General features: G+C 37.7%; 1 protein-coding gene across 5 annotated transcripts in view; it reads right to left on the bottom strand.

Moving 5' to 3' along the window:
* The window catches only part of METTL15 (methyltransferase 15, mitochondrial 12S rRNA N4-cytidine), a 276,524-nt gene that overhangs the window by 113,544 nt on the left and 148,671 nt on the right, over positions 1-14,309 (bottom strand). The gene's annotated exons all lie outside the window — the stretch shown is intronic.

The following is a 14,309-nucleotide window of genomic DNA, read 5'->3' as shown; positions in this document are numbered from 1 at the left end:
TATATATCTTAGTTCTCAAAACTGGATACACAGCAAAATAACCAGAAGGAGCTTAGAAATGCAGAGTCCTCAGTCATACCAAAGACAATCTGAATCAGAAAATTAGGAGTCAGAACCTAGAAATTTATACTGGGAGGAAGGGAAAACAAGCAAACAAACAAATAAAAAAAAACACCACAATAATTCTCAAGTAGCTGGAATTGAAACTACTTAAATGCTGTAGCAAAGGTAAATCCATAGCATACATAAAATGATTGTTTAACTGACTTACATAAATGATGTTATGTTAAAATTCAGGCAGAGTAAAAAAAAAAAATCAAGAGAAGAAAAAAATACACAGTTATAAGAAATGGTGTTTTCAAGATTAAAGAATAATAATAAAAAGAATATCCATGCATGCACTCGCCAGGCCAAGAAATAGTAAATTATCTTACTATCTGCAATCTGATTTCCTGGCCTAACATCCAGATAACCAAGATCTTGAATTCTGAGTTAATTATCTCCTTGCTTTTCTTTGTAGTTTTTTTTTACAAGCTATGAATATATCTCTAAATAATATTATTTAGTTGTCTGATTTTCCACTTTAAAATCCATAGTTCTATGATGGCCGTCCTTGCCATCTCTAGCCATTGAAGCCACCTAGCTGAGGCTCCATACAGCAGAGATGAAATACTTGGATGTGTCCTGCACACACTTCTGGCTCACAAAATTATGACTATAATAAAACGGCTGTTGTTTTACACCATTAAGTTTTGTAGTGGTTTATTATGCATCAATAGATAACTAAAATAAGGTTTTACTTAAAATTATTGTTCTTTGAATATAACATTTGCCTGGAGAGTACCGATGAGGAAACAATCTTCTCAGAAACATACAGTTTCTAAGTTAGACTGAACTTTATTTGAAATTATTTGTCAGTAAAATTGATTATTTGTTCCTTCCTATACTGCCATCAGATCCCATCTGGAGATTCTAGAATCCTATTCTTAAATTGAATTAAACTTCAATGCTAATATCTTTGCTTAATTATTTGAATGGTGTGTTGTTGTTTTTGTTGTGAGGTGCCTTTGAGAGGGTTCTGACACATAGCAACCCTATGTATAATAGAATGAAATGTTGCCCGGTCCTGTGCCTCCTTACAATCGTTGCTATGTTTGAGCTTGTCGTTGCAGTCACTGTGTCATTCCATCCTGTTGAGGGTCTTCCTTCTTTTTGATGATCCTCTTCTTCACCAAGAATGATGTCCTTCTCAAGGCACTTGTCCCTTCTGATAACATGTCCAAAGTAAGGGAGAGAAGTCGTGCCATTTTCACTTCTAAGGAGCATTCTGGCTGTACTTCTTCCAAGACAGACTTATTCATTCTTCTGGTAGTCCATGGCATATTCAATATTCTTTGCCAACACCATAATTCAAAGGCATGAATTCTTCTTTGATCTTCCTTATTCACTGTCCAGCTTTCACATGCACACGAGGCAACTGAAAATACCACGGCTTGGGTCAGGCACACTGTAGTCCTCAACATGACTTCTTTGCTTTTTAACACTTTAAAAAGGTATTTTTCAGCAGATTTGCCCAATGCAATGCGTCATTTGATTTCTTGACTGCTGCTTCCATGGGTGTTGATTGTGGATCCAAGTAAATGAAATCCTTGACAATTTCAATTTTTTCTCCGTTTATCATGATATTGCTTATTGGTCCAATTGTGAGGATTTTTGTTTTCTTTATGTTGAGGCATGATCCATACTGAAGGCTATAGTCTTTGATCTTCATCAGTAAGTGCTTCAAGTCCTCTTCGCTTTCAGTAAGCAAGGTTGTGTTATCTATAGATGGCAGGTTGTTAATGAGTCTTCCTTCAATCCTAGTGCTGCATTCTTCTTCATATAGTCCAGCTTCTAGAATTATTTGCTCAGCATACAGATTGAATAAGTATGGTGAAACTATACAACCCTAACGCATACTTTTTCCCATTTTAAACCACACAGTATCCCCTTGTTCTGTTTGAACAACTGTCTCTTTGTCTATATACAGGTTCCACAAGACCACAATTAAGTGTGCTGGAATTCCCATTCTTCACAATGTTATTCACAATTTGTTATGATCCACACAACCGAATGCCATTGTGTTGTCAATAAAGCACAGGTAAATACACTTCGGCATTTCTCAAGCTGAAAGAAATGAAGAAAACATTCAAGCCTTGAGTTGCAATATTGAAGGATTCTATGGGTAAAAAATTGAACAACACAGGAAACATCAAAAGAAGATGGAAGGAATACACAGAGTCACTGTACCAAAAAGAAATGGTTGATATTCAATCATTTCAGGAGGTAGGATATGATAAAAAAAACGATGGTAGTGAAGAAAGAAGTCCAAGTTGTACTGAAGACATTGGCAAAAAACAAGGTTCCAGGAATTAACAGAATACCAATTGAGATGCTTCAATAAATGGATGCAGCACTGGAAGTACTCACTGGTCTACACCAGGAAATTTGGAAGACAGCTACCTAGCTACGTGTTCTTCCCCTTTGGTTTTCTACCTCCAGGTCTTTGCACATTTTATTATGATACTTTACTTTGTCTTCTCAAGCCGCCCTTTGAAATCTTCTGTTCAGTTCTTTATCATTTCTTCAGATCACTTTACCTACTCTATGTTCAAGAGCAAGTTTCACAGTCTCATCTGTCATCCATTTTGGTCTTTTCTTTCTTTCCTGCCTTTTCAATGATTTTTTGCTTTCTTCATGTATGATGTCTTTGATGTCACCCCACAACTCTTCTGGTCTTCCTTCATTAGTGTTCAACGTGTCAACTCTTGATATCCTCTCTAAATTCAGGAGGGATATCTTCATGGTCATACTTTGGCTCTCGTGGACTTGTTTTAATCTTCTTCAATTTCAACTTGAACTTGCATATGAGCAACTGATGGTCTATTCTGCAGTCAGCCCCTGGCCTTGTTCTTACTGATGATATTGAGCTTCTCCATCATCTCTTTCCACATAGTCCATTAGATTCCTGTATATTCCATTCGGTGAGGTCTAAGTATGTTTGCATGTGTTTCTTCTCATTTTTAGTCGTGCCACAACAGCAAATGTAGGTCCTGAGAGCTTTACTACACACACATCATTAAGGCTGACTGTACTTTGAGGAGGCAGCTCTTATCCAGTTTTATTTTGAGTGCCTTCCAACTTGAGGGGTCATCTTCCAGTACCGTATCAGACAATGTTGCACTGCTATCCATAATATTTCCACTGAGTACTTTTTTTGGGGGTGGGGTGGGGTGGGGAGTAGATCACCAGGTCCTTCTTCCTAGTCTGTCTTAGTCTGGAAGCTTCGCTGAAACCTTTCCACCATGGGTGACCCTGTTGGTATCTGAAATAGTGGCAGCATGGCTTCCAGCACCACTGCAATACACAACCCACTAAAATATGACAAAGTGACAGACAGGTGGTTATTGTATGCTGTAACATGGGCAAACGGGAGAAAAACAGAATAAAACAGTTTTCCTCTCCAAAAAGCAGCTGAAATGCTAATAGTCATGATATATACCATTTTATTAAACCAAGGAGGAAGATAAAAAAGGATCTTCAGTGACAGAAAGCCAAGGAAGCAAACACATTTGTTTATAATTTTAGGTATTCTGTCCCACTTGAACTACTTTAAATGCACCAAATACCATATCGCATAAACCTCTATTGATGAGAGAGAAAAAGTGCGGCCAAAGGAAGTCATGAGACTATTTCTAACCATACCAACATTCCACAGTTAACTGAATACTCTGATTTGGGTAGTCCTCTGGGAGACTGACTTACCACTAATGATGACACCAAAGCTGCATATATTTTAGCATTTACCTAAATGGTCCCTTTGGCATTTATCTTCAAAATAATCTAAAAGTCCCTCTAGAATATCAGTTTTAAACTATACTTTTACTGTTACATTATTATTTTTTGTTGTTGTTGTTAGGTGCCACCAAGTTGTTTCTGACTCATAGCAACCCTACACACAACAGAACAAAACACTGCCCGGTCCTGTACCATCCTCACGATTGTTGCTATATTTGAGCCCATCGTTGCAGCCACTGTGTAAATCCATCTCGTTGAGGGTCTTCCTCTTTTTTGCTGACCTTCTACTTTACCAAGCATGATGTACTTCAGGGACTGGTCCCTCCTGATAACATGTCCAAAGTACATGAGGCTAAGTCTCACCATCCTCCCTTCTAAGGAGCATTCTGGCTGTACTTCTTCTAAGACAGATTTGTTAGTTCTTCTGGCAGTCCATGGTATATTCAATATTCTTTGCCAACACCATACTTCAAAAGGCATCAATTCTTCTCCGGTCTTCCTTATTCATTGCCCAGTTTTTGCATGCATATGAGGTGACTGAAAATACCATGACTTGGGTCAGGTGCACCTTAGCCCTCAAAGTGACATCTTTGTTTAACACTTTAAAGAGGTCTTTTGTAGCAAATTTGCCCTATGCAAATCTTTTTGTTATTCTTCAATTATGACACAGAATTACATTTGTTGTTTTTTTTTTCCCCCTCAATAATGTTTCTCTGTATTAAGGAGATTATAAAAATAAATATGGTCAGTCTTGGGTATAAAGTTTAATCCATATTATCTCCTTTCAAAAGAATAACTACTAAATCAATTACAGATACTCATGATACTAAAATTATCAAACAATAGGATGTCTGGAAAACAATGTAAGAAGGTCTGGTCTCTGCCACTAACCACCTGTTGCTGGAAGTTGGGCTAGATCTGTGGTCTTCATTTCTTTTATTATTTCAGACGACTCATTTGTTCAAATAAATATCTCCATCAAATTAAAATACGTTCAACAGATAGAAAAAACAGGCTGCTTTGGATGAGTGTGGGATTTAGTTCTCTGCCAGTTTAACAGTCCTACCTCCCCTACAGCAGCCTCACAGAAACTCCTCCAGAGTTCATGGGAACACTTTGACAACCACTAGTTAGAACAGCTCTAAGATCCAAGTAAAGTAAAACTGGAGTTTCTTTCTACAAAAAACAAACAAGCAAACAAAACAAACAAACAAACAAAAAAAGGAAAACGACTGATGAAAGTGAAGAGCAATAAATAGGTAAATAAACTCAGAATAAAGGAAACTACATATGACTTTATAATCTGATAAAACCCTTTTCTCACTTCTGGAGAAACGGGCATTTTTATATTGTAAGAATGGTGCTCTCTAAGTTACTGTTGACTAAACTTTACTATTTGGAACTTGTTCTCCCATTCTCTTTCTTGGATACTTTTTATATATTATCAGTGTATTTGGGTTGTTCTATTTTAATTAAGAAAAATTTTTTCAACACTGAGAATACAGAGATGAATAAGATACTATTTCTGTCTTTGAGGAGTTCATGCTCCAGAGTAGGGATGGTGCAAAGCTAAAGAGGAAATCAATAAAACTAAGTATAGTAACAGAACAATTTTAATATGACTACTTAAGAACAATTGACAAATAAGGATATGCTAATAACATGCAAACATACATATAACTCTCTTATCAAATACCTACTTTTGACATTCTCAAAATTCTAGTCAAGATTATAATCTTAAAGAGTGAGTTGTATTGATATTATTTCAGTGGTCCCTATTTTCTAGCTTCCCTGCTTCTTGGTCCCTTGGGACTACTCTCAACATAGCAGGCAGAGTGATGCTTTTAAAACATGTCAGGATATGTCACTCAATCCTCTGCTCAAAATTCTGCAGTGACTTCCCATTTCACTCAGAATAAAAGCCAGAGTTCTTTCAATGGCCTACAAAGTTCTACATGATCTGTCATCTGAACACTACCCTCCTCCCCCACTCCACATTAGCTTTCTGACATCATCTCTTACTACTCTCCAGCTTGCTCATTATCTACTGGACACACATGGGCCTCTTTGCTTTTCTCTGAACACACCAGGCATATGTGGTGTAACTTTCATGCCTTCACCCTGCCCTGACTGCTCCTCTGCCTGAATGTTTGTCCCTCAGATTCATCCACATGCTAACTCCTCACCTCCTCCAAGTCTTGGCTCAAATGTCTCGTTCTTAATGAGGCTGACCTTATTCACCCTACTGAAAATTGTCACTTGCTTTGTCTTCACACCAAATATTCCCACACTCTTTTGTCCTGCTCTGGATATTTTCCATAGTATATATCATTTTCTCACATACTTGACAAATTACTTATTTATTATGTTTATTATGGGTTCTGTGTTGCTAGGATTAAGTCCCACAGGGGACAGAGTTCTTTGTCTGATTTGTTCACTGACTTATCCCAGGTACCTAGAAAAACTCCTGGCATACTGTAGGTGTTAAACATTGAACAAATAATCTTGTCCCTAGAATACAACAGTATTTTAAGAAAATGTTTCCAGAGTAGTTCAGTATTTTAAGAAATCTGATAGGCGCCTTAAAATAATCTTTTATTTTCTGACAATCAAATCTTGCTAAATAATTTTTTTTTTTTTAATTTGGAACACACATCAGTATATTAACAAGGTTCTCTATTATCCAATTTCCCATCCAGCTATCTTTTCATCCATACTCTCTTTCTGTTCCCAAAACTTGGCTATCCCATTTCCTTTCACCTTTATCTATGTTTCTCATCTTTTTAATCCTCTAACTCCTGATTAAAGGTTGGTTAAGGAGTGTTATGGATTGAACTGTATCCTCCAAAAAGATATACTGAAGTCCTAACCCATGCTATCTGTGAACATGAACGTTGAAGGGCCTTTGAAGATATCAGTTAACATGACATCATCATACCAGAGTAAGCTAGGTCCTAAATCAATCACAGCAGTGTCTTATAAAAGAGGATAAGAGACATAGATGGACACACAGAGAGAAGAAGGTACTGTGGAGATGGAGTCAGAAGATGGAGTTATGCTGCAGCTGCAAGCCAAGGAGGCTACCAGAAGCTGGGACAAAGAACAAGATTTGGCCTTTTGTATCTGGTTTTTGAAAATAGCCTGAGCAATTAAGGTGCTCCTTGTCTTTCTAAACTAGCCAGGTCAGTAAGGGCTACACAGGTGCCACAGCTGCAAACCAAAATTCAGTCAATTGTACATATTCACTGATGCACGCGTATTCATTGAGTCCCAATGTCTAGGGAACTCTCAACCTTGGAGCTCCTTCTTTTGGGGCTTCCAAGACTGGTGAGAACACCATTCATGGGAGAGGGTGCTGCACGTCCATGGGGACAAGGGAAACCTTGTGCTGGGATCTCTCCCAGACCTTGCCTGATGCGTCTCTATGCTTGTATCCTTTCTGGTTATAATAAATGGGTAACTGCGAGTATAGGTAATAGTCTCTGAAAATTTTCTGAGCTGTTACAGAGAATTAACAGGGGCAATGAGCCAGCAGGGGCTGGCAATACAGAGTCGATTTTTGTAGACCCAACTTTAGGTGGCTGAGTGACAGCAAAAGACTGAACAGACAGTTGGTGAGAAAGGATAGAGACCTTCTAGCTTGTGACCTAGTCCCAGGGAATCGAGAGTGAGAGAGAAAGAGAGAGAGGCCAGCTGTTCTGAAGTGCAGGGAGCTGTGCAGACTCCTGACCCTACAGCTGCTCCCCATGTACCTGGCCTTGGGTGACCAGGGATGTTTTGACCCAGCTCAGGATAGCCAGAGATGAGGTCTAATCTAACTCTGGGTGGTTAGGATCTGAGAGAGTTTTTGCCATAGAAGTGGCTGGCAACAAGGAATCGAAATGTGGGAAGGTGAAGCCTGGATCCATTTCCAGGTGGAAATTGAATTCATGCTGATCTTTGCCTTGCTGTCAGTGATAAAGGTGAGGTTTGCCTGCCTTGATCCTTTTATAGGGCAGTTTGCTGCAAGAGACAAGAAAGGATCTCCCCCAAGAGGCTTCCAAAAGAGCACTGTCCTATTGACACCTTGAATTTGGACTTCTAACCTCTGGAACTGGGAGACAATAAATTTCTGTTGTTTAAAACCACCCACTTTTTGGCAGTTTATTACAACACTCTTAGGAAACTAATACAAGGAGGAATGAGTCAAGTTAGAATGCTGTGTTCGAGACTAAGATGGACTAGGAAGAAAGTGATCTACTTTTGAAAATCAGCCAATGAAAACCCTATGGATCACAAAGGTTCAATCCAAAACCAATCATGGGGATAATGCAAGACTTGGTAGCTTTGGGCATGGGGTCACCATGAGCTGACAGCAGCTAACAACAACAACAGGACAAGTTACAACATATTTCAATTCATCAATGCAGGACAATCTTTTAAAAGAAGCAGTATACTGCAGTGGAAGGAGCACTATGCTCTTAGGCTCAACTCTGGGGTTTGAATTCCAGCAGAACAAGTTATTCGTTGCATGACCATGGATCTCTTTGTCTTCATCTCAAAAACTGGTATAGGGATACTAATCTGACATTTCCATTTGATTTCTGTGATGATAAAATGAAATCAATGGATATGAAAGCACTTTAAAAATTGTTGAGTTTTGATTAAAAAAAGCTATTATTATTACAGTGGTAGTTCAGAGTCAAATTTCAAGTGCATCAGAGAAATCTATATTAAAACCCTAATTAATTAGAAATTTTTATAGAATGTATTACATAATTTCATATTATCTAAAACAAAGTATACACTTTTCACTTAACAAATGTTTACAAACAAAGTTCTAGGTGTTCTTTGCATAATATTTAACAGTTGTTGAATGAATGAATGTATGAATTTACTTATTTTTAATGAAATTGAAATGAAGCCTGTTAAGAGTCAGGTACTCCTAGGCAGCTTTATTTAAAGAGTATTTGCATCACTTCTGGAAACACTGGTGGCATAGTGGTTAAACGCTATGGCTGCTAACCAAAAGGTCAGTGGTTTGAATCCACCAGGTGCTCCCTGGAAACTCTATGGGGCAGTTCTACACTGTCCTATAGGGTTGCTGTGAGTCGGAACCGACTCGACAGCAGTGGGTTTGGTTTTGGTTTTGCATCATTTTTAATACAACAGATCATAGCCATCTCTTCTTTTATCTCATTTCCTCTGCTTGTTGGCTGACGGATGGATTCCCTTATTCCTTCAACAAATATTTATTGATACCCTACTGTGTGCCAGGCATTATTATAGGTATTGGATCTATATCAGTGAAGAAAAAAAAAATTCCTGCTCTTATGGTACTTATATTCTAATTGGGGAAATAGGGAATAAACAAGTAATTATTATTAATATTAATTATGTAGTATGTCACAAGGTGACTGTGCTGTGGAGGAAAAAAATAAAGCCGGAAAGGAGTATAACATACTGGGGTGGAGGTGGAAGGTTTCTACTTTACATAAAAGAAAAGTTTGGGAGAAGATGATTAAGCATAGACCTGAAGGAAGTAAAGGAATAAGCCACAGAGCTTCTGGGAAGAGGAAATGGCCCTGAGGTGCTACATGCTTGAAATATTCAAAGAATAGCTAGAAGGCTGATGAAGCCCAAACAGAGTAAAGGCGGAAGGGAGGCATGGTAAAGCAAAGGAGACATGATTAATTTGCTTTTAAAAAAGGTGACTTGTCCTGGTGCTGAGAACAGACTGAAGAGGTACTATAGCGGCAAAAGCAGAACACCAGTTACAAGGCAAAAATCCAGATAGGAGATTATGGTGGTTTGGACAAGGGTGATAGTACTAAGGTAGTATGAAGGGGTCAGTTCGGTATATAATTTGAAGGCAGACCCAACAGGATATCCAGACAGAATTGTTGTAGCATATAAAAAAGACAGAGTACCCCCCAAAATTTTTTAATTAAAAAAATAATGTTTCAGAAGGAATCTGTAAAGGAGTTTGAGAAAGAGCTAACAGGCAGGAGGAAAACCAAGAGAACACAAATAAAATAGTTTGGAGAAGGAGGAAATGGTCAACTATGGGACATGATACTGAGAGTTCAAGAATCGTGAAGAATGAGAACTGACCGTTGAATTTGGCAATATGGAGGTCACTGGAGTCTTCCACAGGAGGCGTTTTGGTGGAGATGAGTAGGAGTTGAAAGCTTCATCTGGTTGAGTCCAAGAGAGAATGGAAGGAGAGGAACTCAAGACAGTGAGTACAGAGATGATGGACTGACTACTAGACAGAAGCATTCCTCACTACTCATGTATTTGTAATTAGATGTTAGATGGGTGACTGACTCCAGATTAATAATAGCAGAAGTAACAGATATGGTAACAATAATTATTTATTTAAATAATTAAATATTATTTTCTCACTTATGATATACCTCACTCATCATGAAGGAGATGAGATGACTGAGATATGGAGTAATTTGCCCAAAGTTAGACAGTTAATAAGAGAGAAAACTGCAGGTAGTCTTGTACTCCAAAAAGACTTTTATCCTTTTAGTTAAAAAAAAGAAAGAAAAGCAACCAGTCTATATATGAGTATTTGGATACCATAAGGAAAAAAAAATATATATAGGGTCTTTAAAGATGTTACTATGTAACTTAATATTAGGTCATTTTGCAGTAGAGAGAGCCCTAATCCCATGAGTGATGTCCTTATAAAAGAGTGGAAGAATTACTGGAACCAATAGAAAGATTCAGCAGAGTAGAAGGATACAAGATCAACATACAAAAATTAGCTGGATTCCCATACGTCAAAATGATAACTTTGAAAAGGAAATCAGGAAAACAATACCATTTATCATAGCCCCTAAAAAGATAAAATATTTAGGAATAAATCTAACCAGGGATGTAAAAGACATATAAAAAGAAAACTACAAAACACTAGTGCACAAAACCAAAAGAGACCTACGTAAATGGAAAAATATACCAGGCTTATGGATAGGAAGACTCAATATCGTGAAAATGTCAATTCTACCCAAGCGATCTACAGATATAATGCAATCCCAATCCAAATACCTACAGCATTCTTTAACAAGATGGAAAAACTAATCAATTTTACATGGGGAGGAAAGAGGCCCTGGATAAGCAGAGCGCTACTGAATAAAAAGAACAAAGTAGGAAGGCTCACACTACCTGATCTCAGAACCTACTATACAGCCACAGTAGTCACAACAGCCTGGTACTGTTACAATGACAGACACAGAGACCAATCAAACAGAATTGAGAACCCAGATGTAAATCCATGCACCTATGGTCAGCTGATCTTTGACAAAGGACCAAAGTCCATTAAATGGGGGAAAAGACAGTCTTTTTAACAAATGGTGCTGGCAAACCTGGTTGGCCAAATGAAACAGGACCCATACCTCACACCATACGGAAAAACTAACTCAAAATGGATCAAAGACCTAAATATAAAACCTAAAATATTAAAGATCATGGAAAAAAAAACAGGGACAATGCTTGGGGCCCTAATATATGGCATAAATAGAATACAAAAATTATTAAAAATACACACACAGCAGAAGATGAACTAGATAAATGGGACCTACTAAAAATTAAAACTTATGTCTGTCAAAAGACTTCAATGAAAGAGTAAAAAGAGAACCTACAACAGGGAAAAAAATTTTGGCTACAACATACCCAACAAGGGTCTAATCTCTAAAATATATAGAATACTTCAACACCTCAACAACAAAAAGATAAATAATCCAATTAAAAAATGGGCCAAGGATATAAGCAGGTACTTCACCAAAGAAGACATTCAGGAGGCTAACAGATATGTGAGGAAATGCTCGCAATCATTAGCTATTCACACACACTCATTGTCATCAAGTAAATTCCAACTCGTAGTGACACTACAGGATAGAGTAGAACTGTCCCATAGGGTTTCCAAAGGAGCGGCTGGTGGATTTGAACTGCCAACCTTTTGGTTAGCAGCTGAACACTTAATCACTGCTCCACCAGGGCTCCTCATTAGCCATTAGAGAAATGTAAATCAAAACTATAATTAGATACCATCTCACCCTGACATTACTGGCAGTAATTAAAAACCCACAAAATAACAAATGTTGGAGAGGTTGTCGGGAGATTGGAACTCTTATGCACCACTGATAGGAATGTAAAATGGTACAACCACTATAGAAAACAATATGGTGCCTCCTTAAAAAGCTAGAAGTAGAAATACCATATGATCCAGCAATCCCACTCCTAGAAATATATTATAGAGAACTAAGTGCCACCACATGAACAGACATATGTACATCCATGTTCATTGTAGCATTATTCACAATAGCAAAAAGATTGAAACAACCTAAGTGCCCAACAGATGAATGGATAAACAAATTATGGCACATATACACAATGCAATACTATGTAACGATAAAGAACAATGATGAATCTGTGAAACATCTCACAACATGAATGAATCTAGAGGGCATTATGCTGAGTGAAATAAGTCAATCACAAAAAGACAAATATTGTATGAAATCACTATTATAAAAATCCAAGAAAAGGTTTACACATAGAAGAAAATTCTTTGATGGTTACAAGGGAGGGGAGTGGTGGGGAGGAGAAATCACTAACTACATAGTAAACAAGTGTTAATTTTGGTGAAGGAAAGACAACACACTATACAGGGGAAGTCAGCATAACTTGACCAAGGCAAAGTCAAGGAAACTTCCTAGACACATCCAAACACTTTGAGGGACCGAGTTACTGGGGCTCAGGGCTGGGACAATGGTCTCGAGGGACATCTAGGTCAATTAGCATAACATAGTTCCTAAAGAAAATGTTCTACATCCTACTTTGGTGAGTAGCATCTGGGGTCTTAAAAGCTTGCAAGCGGCCATCTAAGATACATCTATTGGTCCCATCACACCCGGAGCATAGGAGAATGAAGAAAACCAAAGACACAAGGAAAATATTAGTCCAAAGGACTAATGGACCACATGAATCACAGCCTCCACCACCCTGAGCCCAGAAGAACTAGATGGTGCTTGGCTACCACCACGGACCACTCTGACAGGGATCATAATAGAAGGTCCAGGACAAGGTGGGAGAAAAATGTAGAACAAAATTCAAATTCACAAAAAAAGACCAGATTTATTGGTCTGACAGAGACAAGAGGAACCCTCGAGACTATGGCCCCGGGCACACTGCTAACTCAGAACAGAAGCTGCCTTTCAGCCAAAGATTAGACAGGGCTATAAAACAAACAACACATGTGAGGAATATGCTTCTTAGTTCAATCAATTATACAAGACCAAATGGGCAACACCTGCTCAAAAGCAAAGACGATAAGGTAGGAAGGGACAGGAAAACTGGACGAATGGACGTGGGGAATCGGTGTGTAAAGGGAAAGGAGGAGAGTGCTGACACAGTGAGGGGAATGCAACCAATGTCACAAAACAACTTGTGTATAAATTTTTGAATGAGAAACTAATCTGCACTGTAAACTTTTTCATCTAAAGCACACACACACATACAATATTAAAAAAAAAAAAAGATGGGCAGAGACACAGATGGACACACAGAGAGAAGAAGACCACGGGAGGATGGAGGCAGAGACTGGAATCATGCTGTAGCTGCAAGCCAAGGAATGCTTGAGGCTACCAGAAACTGGGTGAGTTAAGAAAGTTGTCTTCACCTCGAGATTTCTGAGATAGCAGGGCCCTGTCAACACCCTGAATTTCAACATCCAGCCCCCAGAAATGTGAGACAATAAATTTCGGTCATTTTAAGCCATCTACTTTGTTGAAATTTGTTATGGCAGTCCTAAGAAACTAATACAGCTGAGTAAATTTAAAACCAAAACATGACAATTTATGTAAGCAAAATTATTTTAAATATACCTTTACCTATTCTCCGCATTAAAATTATTTTATTACTTCTAAAGAATTCTACTGGTATGCTATTCAATGGTTTAATAATTATTTAATTATTAACCTCTAAGACAAATATTTTGTGCCCTAAAAATGAGGTACAAAGGAGAATTTTTGACTTATAATGTGTTCCACTTTCAGCATTTACATTCATTCCATTTCATAATATAAATATGCATTTTTTTGTGAGTTTCAATAGGTTTTTTTTCTTCCCCCAGACTTTTTTTTTTTTTTAATTGTACTTCAGGTGAAGGCTTACAGAACAAATAGTTTCTCATGAAACAGCAGTACACATACTGTTTTATGACATTCGTTAACAACCCCACAACACGTCAACCCTCTCCCTTCTTGACTTTTATTTATTTATTTTTTTGGTGAAAATATACATAGCCAAAGACACACCATTTCAAAAATTTCTACATGCACAGTTCAGTGACATCAACTATGCTCTTCCAATTGTGCTGCTATTCTCACTTTATTTATTTATTTAGTTTTATTTTATTGTACTTCAGGTGAAGGCTTACAGAACAAATAGTTTCTCATGAAACAGTAGTACACATGTTATTTTAT

The sequence above is a fragment of the Trichechus manatus genome, unplaced genomic scaffold, assembly GCF_000243295.1.
Source record: "Trichechus manatus latirostris isolate Lorelei unplaced genomic scaffold, TriManLat1.0 scaffold00006, whole genome shotgun sequence".
Classification (NCBI taxonomy): Eukaryota; Metazoa; Chordata; class Mammalia; order Sirenia; family Trichechidae; genus Trichechus; species Trichechus manatus.
Note: the sequence above shows the minus strand (reverse complement) of the source record. Positions and strands in the feature narration are given on the sequence as shown.